The sequence below is a fragment of the Tasmannia lanceolata genome, unplaced genomic scaffold (genome assembly GCF_043159265.1).
Source record: "Tasmannia lanceolata isolate RefF3 unplaced genomic scaffold, GAP_Taslan_0.1 ptg000008l, whole genome shotgun sequence".
NCBI classification, from domain to species: domain Eukaryota; kingdom Viridiplantae; phylum Streptophyta; class Magnoliopsida; order Canellales; family Winteraceae; genus Tasmannia; species Tasmannia lanceolata.
This window is the reverse complement of record NW_027518685.1, coordinates 69,513,598-69,527,164: the sequence shown is the minus strand read 5'-3', so window position 1 is coordinate 69,527,164 and position 13,567 is coordinate 69,513,598.

Sequence of the window (13,567 nt, the reverse complement as noted above, 5' to 3'; positions counted from 1 at the left end):
GAGAAAATAAAGCCTAGGATCAACATTAAGTTCCACATATGGTCAGGGGACTCAGGGGTGTAATCAAGACCGTTGATCAAGTGGCAACCCATATTGTCCAAGTCTTATGCCTAACTGAGATCCCATTCGTCAGATTAAGGCCTACAAATATCAAAGCTTTAGCTTCTTTTAGTAGAATCCTTAAGGCCATATTTTTTTAGCATGAAAAAATAATAAAAACATTGAAAAAGGATGCGGAATGTTTTATCATTTTCCTAACAAGAGGGATATTTTTGTCTTAAAAAATAATTATGACTGTTACGTTACACACATGACAAAGCATGATAACCTCCCTACATATTTTTGTTATGTTATTCTACGTACTACACTGGCCTTTTTATGAAGATAAGCAAAAAAATGAAAAAGGGAAGAAATAGCGAATGGGACCCCACGTTGGAGATTTGATGTATGAGGGCATCATCCAGAGGAAGTTGGTGGTCTTGAGGGTCCCACTTTTGATTGATCTTATCCATTCATCTTATAGGCCTTACAATGAGTCAAGGTGTGAGAATATTATTTCCCAAAATATGACTATTTACATTTACACTAATAAATTGGATAAAAAAGAAAAATAAAATTTTATTAGAAACTTGTTTTTTAGCAAAGAATTTTATCTTGCCTCATAATCATACAATGGGGCTTCCTCGTTATCATTTTGCAACATCAATCTAATTTTGTCACAATTTTCTCTCTGTCTTATTCTTACAGGGATTTGCAAACTAAGGAACTTAAGTTACTTGAATCTTTCGAGCAATTCAATTGAGGGCATTCATCCATGTATGGAAGGCATGCATAACCTGCAAGGGCTTTATCTCTCCAACAATCGCTTTACAGGGAAGATTCCTTCATTCATTTTCAACAACCTAACGAAGATATGGATTATTGATCTTTCAAATAATCAGTTCACGGGTGTGTTCTCATTTTCTAGTTTTGCCAACCTCTCGAAGCTTTCAGGTGTTGACCTTTCAAACAATGTCCAATTAATGGTCGAAACCCAACATCCACATTGGGTTCCTACTTTTCAACTCCAGTGGTTGTCCTTAGAAAATTGCAACCTCAACAAACATAGCACTCGTAGCATTCCTAGCTTCATTTCAACTCAGCTTTATTTACAGAATTTAAATTTGGGTCATAACTCTCTTAAAGGGATCATCCCATCTGGGCTATTGTACAATATGTCAAGTGATTCCTTGTCGTTGATGGGTAACTTGTTCGAAGGCTCAATTCCTCAGTCTACCCACAACACTATATCATTTCTCACTGTTCTAGATATCTCTGAGAATAATCTAAGCGGGTCACTTCCTACAAACATCGGCACACTCTTCCCTCAATTGAATTACTTCAACCTATCCAAAAATATTTTGCAAGGTAGGATCCCCTCATCCATGGGTGAAATAGAACGCTTATATATATTGGACCTATCTTCCAACAACTTTTCAGGAGAAATGCCAAATCAACTCACCAAAAATTGCACTCAGCTGGTTTACCTAAATATATCAAGTAATAGTTTGCAAGGAGACATTCTCCCAGTTGATGCTAATTTGACACGATTGCAATATTTATTTGCCAGCCACAATAACTTCACTGGAAAAATTCCATCTGGCCTGTTAAATAGCCCTGACTTGATGATTCTTGATATGCGAAAAAATACCCTATCCGACACTATTCCTAGTTGGTTATTCTCCCTCGCAAAATTGGTATCAATTCTTTTAGGAAATAATTTATTTCGAGGAAACATTCCAATACAACTGTGTCAACTAAGTAACCTCCATACATTGGATCTCTCCAACAATTCTTTTTCTGGAAATATACCTTCTTGTCTCAACAACATAAGTTCATGGAAGAAAACAGAGCAAATCCAAATTTCTGTTGTTTTCTTAAGTCGTACATACTTTCATCCTAGGCCTTCAACTTCTTTCACCACAAAGGGTGTAACTTACTTTTACGAGGGCCTTCCTTTTAGCTTGATGACTGGAATTGATTTGGCCATGAATCAATTGGAGGGTGACATTCCATTCCAAATAGGAGACTTGGGAGAGCTTCTCTCATTAAATTTTTCCAACAACCGGCTAACTGGCCATCTTCCACGATCCTTTCGAAACCTAAAAGGCTTGGAGAGTTTGGATCTTTCTCACAACAAGTTAGTTGGGAGAATCCCTTATGAATTATCTCAACTGGATTCACTTGGCGTTTTCTCCGTCGCCTACAACAACCTATCAGGTAAGATCCCTTATGAGAAACACCTTACCACATTTGGTAACGATAGCTACGAGGGAAATCCAAATCTTTGTGGACCACCACTAGAAAGAAATTGCTCATTGGAAATCCCTTCACAACCTCCTAGAGATGAGGGAAAAAATTCTAGGGTTCTTGAAAATCCTATGATTTTCTACTCATTCGTGGCAATGTCATATGGTTTTGGTTTTTGGGGAGTCATCGGCTTTCTCATCCTCAACAAAAATGGGAGGCATAAATACTTTAGAGTTATGGATGCATATATTGACCGGTCGATTGAGAAGCTCTCAGAATTCCGTAGTTACTTGAAAAATTGTTGTTTCAAATAATGGTACAATTTTCCTTTAGTTGTAATGCAAAATGATTGTTGGAACCAATAATAAGCTTTATCTTGAGTTTTAAGTTCATAATTTGATATTTTTGCAATGAATGGCTTATGACCACAAAGATCAAACCGCCTACCCAAAGCAATGGTGTTGATCACTCCATATCAACAACTATATGGTTGGGATGGCACAAAAAAAAAACTGCTTGAACTTTTAATAAATTATTGTTAGATAATCATCACCTGCATTGTGAGGATGTTCCCAGATTGTGTTGGTTGTTCCTAGCAATCTCTTTAGACTATAACATCCTCTTAGAGTGATAGCTGAGATATCTTCACTATATATATATATATATATATATATATATATATATATATATATATACTGCTTGAACTTTTAATAAATTATTGTTAGATAATCATCACCTGCATTGTGAGGATGTCCCAGATTGTGTTGGTTGTTCCTAGCAATCTCTTTAGACTATAACATCCTCTTAGAGTATCCTCTTAGAGTGATAGCTGAGATATCTTCACTATATATATATATATATATATATATATATATATATATATATATAGACACACACACACACACACACACACACACACACTAGTAAGAAACCCTGTGCGATGCAAGGGTAAAAAAACAAAAGCCCTAAAAACTTACACTTAAATAGCTTGATTGCATATGTGGAAGGAAAGATAAAAAATACCATAAGAGGTAAATAGAACTGAAAGAGAGATCCAAAGAAGCGGCAAGCCTGTTGGGAAATGAAATTAAAATGTAGCTAGCAATGTTTCATAACTAATATAAACAACCTAACAATAAGGTATTCACCTTTCTAATATGACTTCTCTCCACAGCCTATTGATATGACAGATGCGAGGAAAATAGAAAGACCAAGCATGAAAAGAACCTCAACCACAATATAGTACTATCAATTGAAGAGGTGGATATGAAGGAGGTGGATTTTGATATGGCCGTTTCTAGCACAACCAAACTGATAAACAATTTGGATAATTGAATACGTGGGCCCCACCTTAACAAACGAAAGACCCCCACTCAAAATAACAAAGGACAATTTACTATCCTTCTTTTCATTACAAGGACGAATCCAAATCTTAACCCGTAAAGTGGTATTAGAACATCACAAAAACTTTGAATTCTACATGGACACAGTAATGAACCTCAATTCTACATCCCGTGTGATGCAAGGGCAAAAAAAGAAAGTTTGGCTTAAAATTGTTTTAAAGGCAGAAATATGCATTCGTTAAAAATATTAAGTTTGGAGATGCAGGTTTTGCCTCAAAACATGTGAAAAAAGAGTAATAGCTCTTATAAATTATCTATTTAAAAATGGACATGAAAATGGAGGAAGAAAGAATAACAAATTCATTTTCTTGGAAAGAGGAAGGAATAACAAATTCAGTTTCGTAAACATAAACAGAATGAAAATCGAACAAAATCTCAACTTCTAGCCAACAAATCAAAGACAGACTATCAACAGAAAGTTCAAGTGGCGAACATTGTCTCCTGTTCTTAAGTGATGAAATAAGATGAAACCTCAATTTCCCACTCTACTCCACCCAAGCAACTGTCATTATTGCAAGTAGACCTCTCCAACTGCAACTCAAGCCTGCAAGCTCAACAACAAAGTTATTCACGTGGGACCTATGATCCAAATTTCAAAATACATACCATTTAGGACAAATGTGACAATGATCAAAAGGAGATGCTGCTTTGCTGATAATGATCCATACAGTTGGTTATTCAAGCACAATAAAGAGATCATTAACCTTGGTATGGTGGGTTGAACAGATGAGACTCCACAAACACCCCTTGTTCGGTCAAAGCTGTACCCACTTGGAGGGTAAAGCCAGCTCCTAAAGAATGGCCAGCAACACATACATTGGAGGTTCCTAATCTATCAACCGCCAAATTTAGTGCCTTGAAAGCTACATTATATCTGACATATTTGTAAACCCTACTTGGTAAAATGTTTGGGCCATCCTGTATGCAAACACACATTTGCAAACACACATTAGATTGAAAGTGATTGTATCTGCGTTACATTTTTGTACTGTTCATGTAATAGTAAATAAATTACGTTCTCCTTCTCATAAACATATCTATTTGGGTATGAAGGAAACAAACAGGATTGACATAGTAACATCTGCAACATGGATTCATGACAAACAAATCTGAGTATACTTACTCAAGGAGTCACCTTCTTAGAAGTTCTCCATAGAGTAGCAACCTGCCCTCGCCATTCTTGGATTCAAATGTGTACACATTCGTATCTTGTTACAAATCCGATACAGACACATAATCCAGTGCCGAGATATTGTTGGGTATAAATGGACAGCTTGTATGCCCAGAGACGAATAATCACTGTAAACAATACATGAGGATGTACGGCTTGCCTCTCAGAGGTAGCGGTAGATATCCTCGAAACGTGTCTATTTAAACAAAAATATAGCAGCAAACATAGAAAGAAAAATGTTACCTGAGTTCCGAACTCAAAAACATTGAGGACTATGAGATACCAAAGAAGAATTAACATTCTAGCAATCGTCATGGAAATTGTAATAACTTTTGCCAGCAGACAACTAACAGTCATGAATTTTCTAGGCAAGAGAAGTGAGGGCGGATTTTTATGGAGTGGAGACAAAGTAAACCTGTTTTAAATAAACTTCAACTCAATTTGTAGTACAGTAACTTGTGTTATGGCCATGGTTTAAATTTCAGTTCCGGTTATAATTTCGGTCTTGACCAAAACCAAAAATTTCGGCCAAACACCAGTAATTGGAAAATTTATTAATTAATTATTTAACAAATTTCGGCTGAAATTACCAAAATTTTGGAATAATTTTATATTAAAATTTTTTTTTTCTTAAAATTTCGAATTGTAAAACATGGAATTTCAGATTTCGCCAAATTTGGTTTTCGGTATTTCGGATTTTGGCTGAAATTTGAAACCATGGTTATGGTAAATCCGAAATTTGAAACCATGGTTATGGTGAGATTATATGTATCACAGAAAATACCTTAAGAGTATCTGCAATTGGTGACCGTATAAAATGAATGAGGGATCTGATTAGTAAAGGTGTAGAAATCAGAGGCATCAAAGTGGTCCTTGGCATGAGATTAGAAAGTTTTTGTGCATAAATTCCAAAGTTCAATTTCCTAATAAGTAACAAAAAAAAGGCCACAGAAATGTGGTTATCTAGCATCTTGAAACAATGATCTTTCCATGAAAGAGGGATTGTTTTTTAAGGTAGGGATGTAAAAAAAAAGACCTCGAAACTTAGTTTTCTACCATCTTCAAACAATGATTTTTCCATTTGGCAAGAATTCCTAATAGATGTTTGGACTTGGCAAAAAGTCAGCATAGTAATATTGTAACAAAGTTCGGAATTGGGAGAAAGAAACTTGGTAAAAAAGAAAGGAATATGGAAGGATGTTTGGACTTGGCATTGAATTCCCCTTACGAAAACCAGAGGAAAAAAATCTTAATAGACGCTGAAATACTTGAATCATAGTCCAAGTACACTTGACTTGGATATCTTCCTTTCAAAGAAGGTATCCCATATTGTCGAAGATATGTAAAATCGTTATGAAAAAGAAACCAATATTAACACTGGAATGACGATTGGAGTTGGCATTTCATCCATAACCACGTAAATTCCCCTTACGACAAGCAGCAGGAATTTTTCTATGGAAATATCAATGCAACAAACAATGGCACAAACATAACTAATCCCATAAACATCAATGCAACAAACATAACTACGTGCATGCCCACTAAGAAATGTGATGAAACTTCTTAGAAAAAGGCATTGAGCACTGACATGAATTTCTTCCATTTCAAAGACGGCTTTGAGCTTTGGACACCATTTTCTATAACAAAGCAGGTCTTGAGATAATTACCAATCCCAAAAAAATCAGCCAAGTAACACCTACCAAAATTTGACTGAAAAATATGAAGATAATCTAAATACCAACAGGCCATCAACATGGCAAGATAATCTAAACCAATTCAGCATATTGAGCATCCCATCCAACAACACCATAAAAAAGAAGATGAGACTAAAATAATAGCCCTGTTTGGGTTGCCAGATTTTTTTGGAAATGTTTGGAAAGTGAAAAAAAAATTTACATTAAAAATTAGTAGCCCAAACAAAATTTTTTGGATTGCAGGATTTTCTTGGAAATGTTTGGAGAAGATACCCATCCATTGTAACAAAAAGAGAAGATACCCATGATGATTTGCAAGACTGAAAAGGAATTGGGAGAAGCAGCACCCTCCTCGCTCCACTCTTGCTGATTTCATACAGGAGACAAATACCCCTAAAGCCAATGATATATATATATATATATATATATATATATATATAGCTTCAGCTACACAATTTAGGACACACCAATACATTTTGTGGCTATGTTTGAGCCTGATCCGGTACAATTTTGTACCATATGATATTAGTCCAAATTAGATTCGATGGATCGAACTATTGTGCCTAGGTCTTGAACATTGAAGTTTGGACCTTTTAGATCCATCGGACTGTCTACTCCACCGACACTTCTACTAAATATGTGAAAATAGCATCCTAGAAGATAACGCCATACACAGTATATCACCACGTTTCAACGCACGCCATTATCTTTGCCAGATATTGTTTGGTTGTCATATTTATTAGTGACCTTGAATGTATCCTCAATTTCAAGGTCATTTTCCCTATAAAACAAGGCCCCTTATCCTACCTCTATCTAAACCTTTTCTAGTTTCTTTGGATAGCCACCATGACCAAACTCCAAACCAAGCATTTTTAGTATCACGGTCCGTTGCCATCAATGCCATAGAAGTTGAGAAGCTATGGTAGGGCCATTCCATACGAGGTTCTTGTAATGATCCAACTCCAGAAATAGTCCTTACCAAATAACATTATGGAATCAGTGATATACGAAAAGAAAACGTGGGGATGTTGCAAGCAAGCCTGATTTCTGGTGGTCTACTTCCATGCATGGTTGTCTCAACTGGCAACTCGATCTACTTGGAGGTAATCATAAAATATTCATCCATTATTTGTATGTGTATGCAGATTTATATGTTTGTGTCTTGATGTATGCCCGTATGTTTGCTCATACATTTATGAGTGCATGTATGCAGAACTTTTAGAAAGGGATTTTTACCTATAAGTATTTCATTTATAAAATATACTCTGCTTAGCCATTCTAACATATTATTTAGCCAAAAAATAATTTTTTGAGAAAAAAGTATTTCTACAAAGTATTTATTTATGCTGCATGCATTAGACATTGAACTTGTTTTCTTCAACATGACCTTTTGAGTAACGCTAAAAAGGCAATGTTAAAGTCTGAAGAGTTTGTTGTTATATTCTTCTGTTGTTTTGAATAATTTTTATTCAAAAAAATTGTGTACATATGGGCCATGTGTCCAACAGAAAAATAATCGGAGACCAACATCGATCAAAGCCTTGTCCCCTAATTATTATGGTTCAAATGGGCAGTCTGCCAGACGAAATTTGGTCGGCAGCAGGACTCCACCTGGCATTGAACACATCTAATGGACATACTACTAATTAACCTTAACATTTAGTTGAAAATGTAACCCTCTAACTTTTTCTACTTTACCATTTCGACTTTTATTGGTAAGAAACTAGTGAGGGCATTTCAAGTTATTTTTTCGAAAAATGACTGAAAACCCTCTACATAAAAACATATCTAAAAGAGTATGCCCAAAATTTTCTTGATTACCAATAGCATAGTATTGTGTCCTAAATAGTTTTTAATTTTTTGTCTCTACCAATTTCAACCTTAATTATATTAGGGAAAACTACTAAAAACCGACTACATCACAACATATCTATAAGAATCTCCACGTAATTTTCTTAATTACCAATAGCTTAATCTTCGCCTTAGATAGATTTTAATTTTTTTTCTGCCCATTTTATCCTTATATTACCTAATTAGATAATGTTTACTTTTCCTAAGAAGGGACAAATTCTCCCTATCAATAATCATTTGGAATATCTCTCTCTCTCTCTCTCTCTAAAAAAAAAAGATAAAAATGCAACGGGATGGAAGAAACACCGCAAAGAGTTGTCTTTCTCCTCCTCAAAGAGTCGTCTTTGTCCGTTGTTTCAGAACAAAGGCTCCTTTGAAAAAAGTGGCTCTCCAAGGGGGGAATTGCTTTGTAAAAATAAAAGATAGGTAACCGGATACATAAGTCCCTTTAACCTTTTGAGTTAAAGGATCGCTAAGGGGCGTGAATTTATTGTGAAGAGGGGTGAATTATCAGTGCCCTTTCACTTTCGTCTGTATTTTCCAAACAAATTCCTGTTTTGGAAGTGTTTTCAAGTCCTTTATGAGATGACCTAATTATTGCTAGTCCCACGCCACATGAAAATCAAATCCATAAGATAGATCAACTTTTGATCACCTATGATCGAAAATATTTTTTTATGGAAGTTGGAGCAGGCGGTTGTTTATGGAGATTTTGGTTCTAGAAAAAATTCTTAAGAGGATGAGGACGATGACCTATGATGAAGAGAGGGCTTCTTTCAATGACCCAACCGATAAAGAGATGTCGAGAGATCTTCTCCGAAGCAATGGAAACTATTTAAGCTAAAGACCCAAGATTGCCCTTGGAAACTTTATAGCCTCTATGGGACAGACACGGTCAAAGACACCCACTCGCCGTTGCATAAACATCCTTTCTTCAAACTAATCTTGAATGAATAAAGAGTGGTGAGGAGGTAGAATTGGGAAGCTAACAAGGTGGTGGGCATCCAGCTGGTGGGGGAAATGATTGCTAGCAGAAAAATTCCTGGATTCTTGGATCGGGTTCCGGAGGATCTCCTCACTGAAATGACAGATTTCCAAATCCAGCACATTCTAGAGGAGTTGGAGAAGTGCTCGGCATAGGTGAGTAGTCTAAAGATGCGTTGCTGCTGGAATTTTCCGAAAGTAGGGTGGTTTCCATAGCGTTAGGGACATTGTCAGAATCTTAGGTCTTTTTGGTAACATAAGTACACTTGCGGAGGTTTAGAGGTAGTCTTTGGGTATTCGAGGTCATACTTTAGAATACCTTTTGTTCTGTACTTGGGACTCCTGGTCGCAACCCTTGTAAAGATGTTTGAAAGATTGAAATAAATTGTCAGTTTCAAAAAAAAAAAAAAACTTTCGGTCACCAGATAGATCAACAATATTGATCACATGCAGAAGGTACACATGGGAGCAAAAAAAGCTATAGTTAGGAAAGATTCATCTTTTAGCGAGATAATAAATGCACCTTGTCACGCCTCGACCCACTTTGTAAATATTGTTCGATTCTGGGTCTTCTACCCTCCTCGGTTTTATTTTCCAATAGCATTAACCGAGTCCGACCCACTCCGCGGGGCCCGCCCCTTGGAGATGCTGAAAACACATCTACACATGGAGAAGGAGAATCCACATATATAGCCTAGGAACATTCTGTCGCTTTTCGATGTGGGAACTTACACACCTCATTGTTATACGAGGGACATACCTCCTTAGATCTCCGTTTTGAAAAAAGAATGCGATGGTGGACATTGATCGAATGAAAAACAGCGGAGTATGGGTCCACTGTTTTGCACTCATGCATAGCATGGCCCCCCGGATTCTAGTCTAATATATGTTAGAATATATAAGATCCATTAAGATTTGACCGTTGGATTATTGGGTACTGATTAATTAATTATTTAGATTAAGAAACTTAGTTGATTAGGAGTACCTCGCCATAGTTCTTATCCTTATTACTTACCATGTTCAAGAGAATTCAATGTATAAGAGCATTCCTTCATCCTTCCAGGATAGAAAGTGCCTGCGTTCTTGTGGAACAGAGTTAAATAACACTCGATCTTTAGAAATATTTCCCCATTTTTGGATTGTGAATTGTAGAAAAAAAAATCTTAGGAGTAGTCACTACAACAATAAGCACATATTTAGCTATATCTCTAAGTATATTTGCTACATTTTCATCATAAACATTATTACATTAGGAAACTGAGTTTCCTTCTAATTTCAATTCGTTGGGCAAGATCCATATACTAGTTTAGATTATTTTTTTCCCCTTACCTTGTTTCTCATCCTTCGAATTCTAGAGTTGGATACTGTTGACACCCCATTTTGACCGGACCCTAATTCCCCAAAATCGAATAAGTTCCCGAAACCCGAGCCCCATATATCGACCCAAGTCGCACCCCAACCCAGGTCTTGGGTTCAAGTTGAGCGTAACATAAAGAAATGCGCAAGGGGGGTGAATTATCCAGCCCTAGTGTGCCTATATCAATCTCATGTGCCAAAAAAAAAAATCTAAATGCTACCCCTCCTTCCTACCTGAGCCACTCCTTTGTAGGGAAAAAAGTGTTTATAAATACACTAAAGTTGGGTTGTCTAGGGAGGAAAATGGGGGCAGAATTTATCACTTCCCTTAAAATGGATCGAATTAGGGGCTTCGAAAGGTGGGTTCCATTTTCGTTGAAAAATCAAGGAGAGAGGGGTTCTCTGATCTGCAGAGGGAGAATATCTCTGATTCATCACTTTTACATCAGTGCAAGTGCTTTACAGGTATTTCTCTTACTTGTATTGTTTGAGAGAGGAAAAGAGAGAAGAGAACATGACGAGCTTTAAACCATTGCATCTGTCATCTGTCATCTGTCATTTCATTTTTATTTTTTTTAAATTCGCTTTGGATTCTATTTTGCATGTTATAAATCATTGTGAACTTACTGATCTTATGACATAATGGTGAATCCTGTTCAGTTTCAAATATTTATATTATGTCCAGTGGTGTGTTTAGTATATTTGTGCTACATGGAAAAGACTTGATGAGTAGATCTGCTTTAGATTGCGTGATGTTTAGGTGTTCAAAATGCAGGACCATGTTGATGTCTCGGTTATATTTCACATATATTGTTTTTTCTTTTAATAGGTTATAAGTAGCTAATGATTTTTCTTTTGATAGAATTGACGGATAGTGCCATTTTATTTTGTGATCATTTGAAGAGCCAAATGAGAATTTCATTTCATCATGATTTCTTGAGGTCTTTGTTGTAGATTTCCTTTATAGCTGATTATAGTGTTTTGACTTTTCGCTTGATTCTCCTTATGATTGTGGATGTTATGATAAGGGGTGTAGAATGAGAGTCATCTTTAAGAATAGAGTTTAAGAACTCTAGTTTCAGCTATCTTATTAGAGATTAAACCAACAACATTTTTTATTATTATTTCATAAATGTGATACAAGCCGGTATTTTGACTTATAATTTTTCTTATTAAGTTCTTCCAGAATATACTAGAAGACAAAGCTTTGAACTTATGATTTTGTTTGAATTAAGGTACTGGAATGTATTGTTGTTTGTGTGATGTTTCAAATAAAAATTACCGAGATGGATATCTGAAAATGATGAGCTCTCTTTATTTCTATGGTAATTTTCCTAGTTTCAGTTGAATATTGTAATACAAAATCCTTTATTTCATAATCTTTCACACATCCTATGGATATAAGATAAATGTTGATTAGTTGAGAATTTTCATGATTACTTTAGGTTACCTTGTTTTTTACATGAGTTACTTTGATATGAAGGTATTCAATGCACGCATTTCTTCCTAAAAAAAAAGGGTAGCATTTTCATGATATGTGAAGAGTGAATAATACTCTTAATTCAATAGGTTATACAGTTTTGTGTCTTATTAGTTCATCAAGCCTTGAAGTAAGGTTGAAATAAAACTAACTAAAAGTTCATGGTATACATATCGGGTCATAATCCTTTGTGATATATAGGCGAGTTCCAGGGTATTTGATTATTTCATTCAAGCTGTTAATATGTTTTAGGAAATGGCTTTCACTTGAGAATTGGTTGAGACCTCTTCCTCTGCTTCCTTGAGTGAATGGGCTAAAATTGATCTGTTGTTTGTATTCCTTTTTGTTACTTCAATAGTTAACCACCGTAACCTTGGTCTTTGTAAAGATTGTCGAGATGAATAGAGAAGGTGTAAAATTTGTGTGCCTTGTTGATCCGTTTAACATACTACTTGTGGTGGCACGAAGTTTACAAGCTTAAGTTGGTTGGAAACAGCTATAGTTTTGATAAATACATGAAATTGGCTTGTTCTTAAATGGATATATACTTTATTACAGCAACTTTATCACAGAATTTGCATGCTAACTGACCTGACTTTAAGTTCGCACTAGGTGAAATGCCTAAAACATTAGCCATAATTAAGAGAGACATTTATAGAAATATTGGCTTGTGTTCTTGACTCCATATGTGTAGAGGACTACTTGAATGGAATTTAGGTTGCTTGAATGACAAATTCTTCAATTGGATAGATGGATAGATGATTTGGGAGGGTATATCTGACCTATTATATTCAATTTGTTCCATGATTGTTGTGAATTAAAATTATATGTGATTTCCTTTCTATTAACTTGTTCCAATTTAATCATCCATGGTATGTCATGATAATATGTTCATATTGTCTGTGTAAAGTATTACCCTTCTTCATTCTATAGAAATGAATGGTTTAGACCATTGATTTTATTATATCTTATCCGCATTCTCTTTTGCAAAGAGATTCTGTTCAATTAGAGTTAGTTCCATTTCATTTGTTTTGTAAAACTAGTTATCATTTGTCATTTAAGGTAGATGATGTTTACATTTTTTTTTGAAATCTGTATAAATATTTAAACTTGAGGGGTCTGAGGAAAATGTGTCTATTTGATGATTATTGGTCAGTTGTACATTTCATTGAAATCATGTCTTTACTTTTCTTTAGGAACTTGAGGCATGTTTTGGGTGTTCCATGTATTTCATTTTCAGGAGGTTTTTCAAAGGAATATAAAGGCATGTGTATACTCATTGGATTGGATAACAGGTGGTAGTTATCAAAATAGAGCAATATGTACTCTAACTTTCATA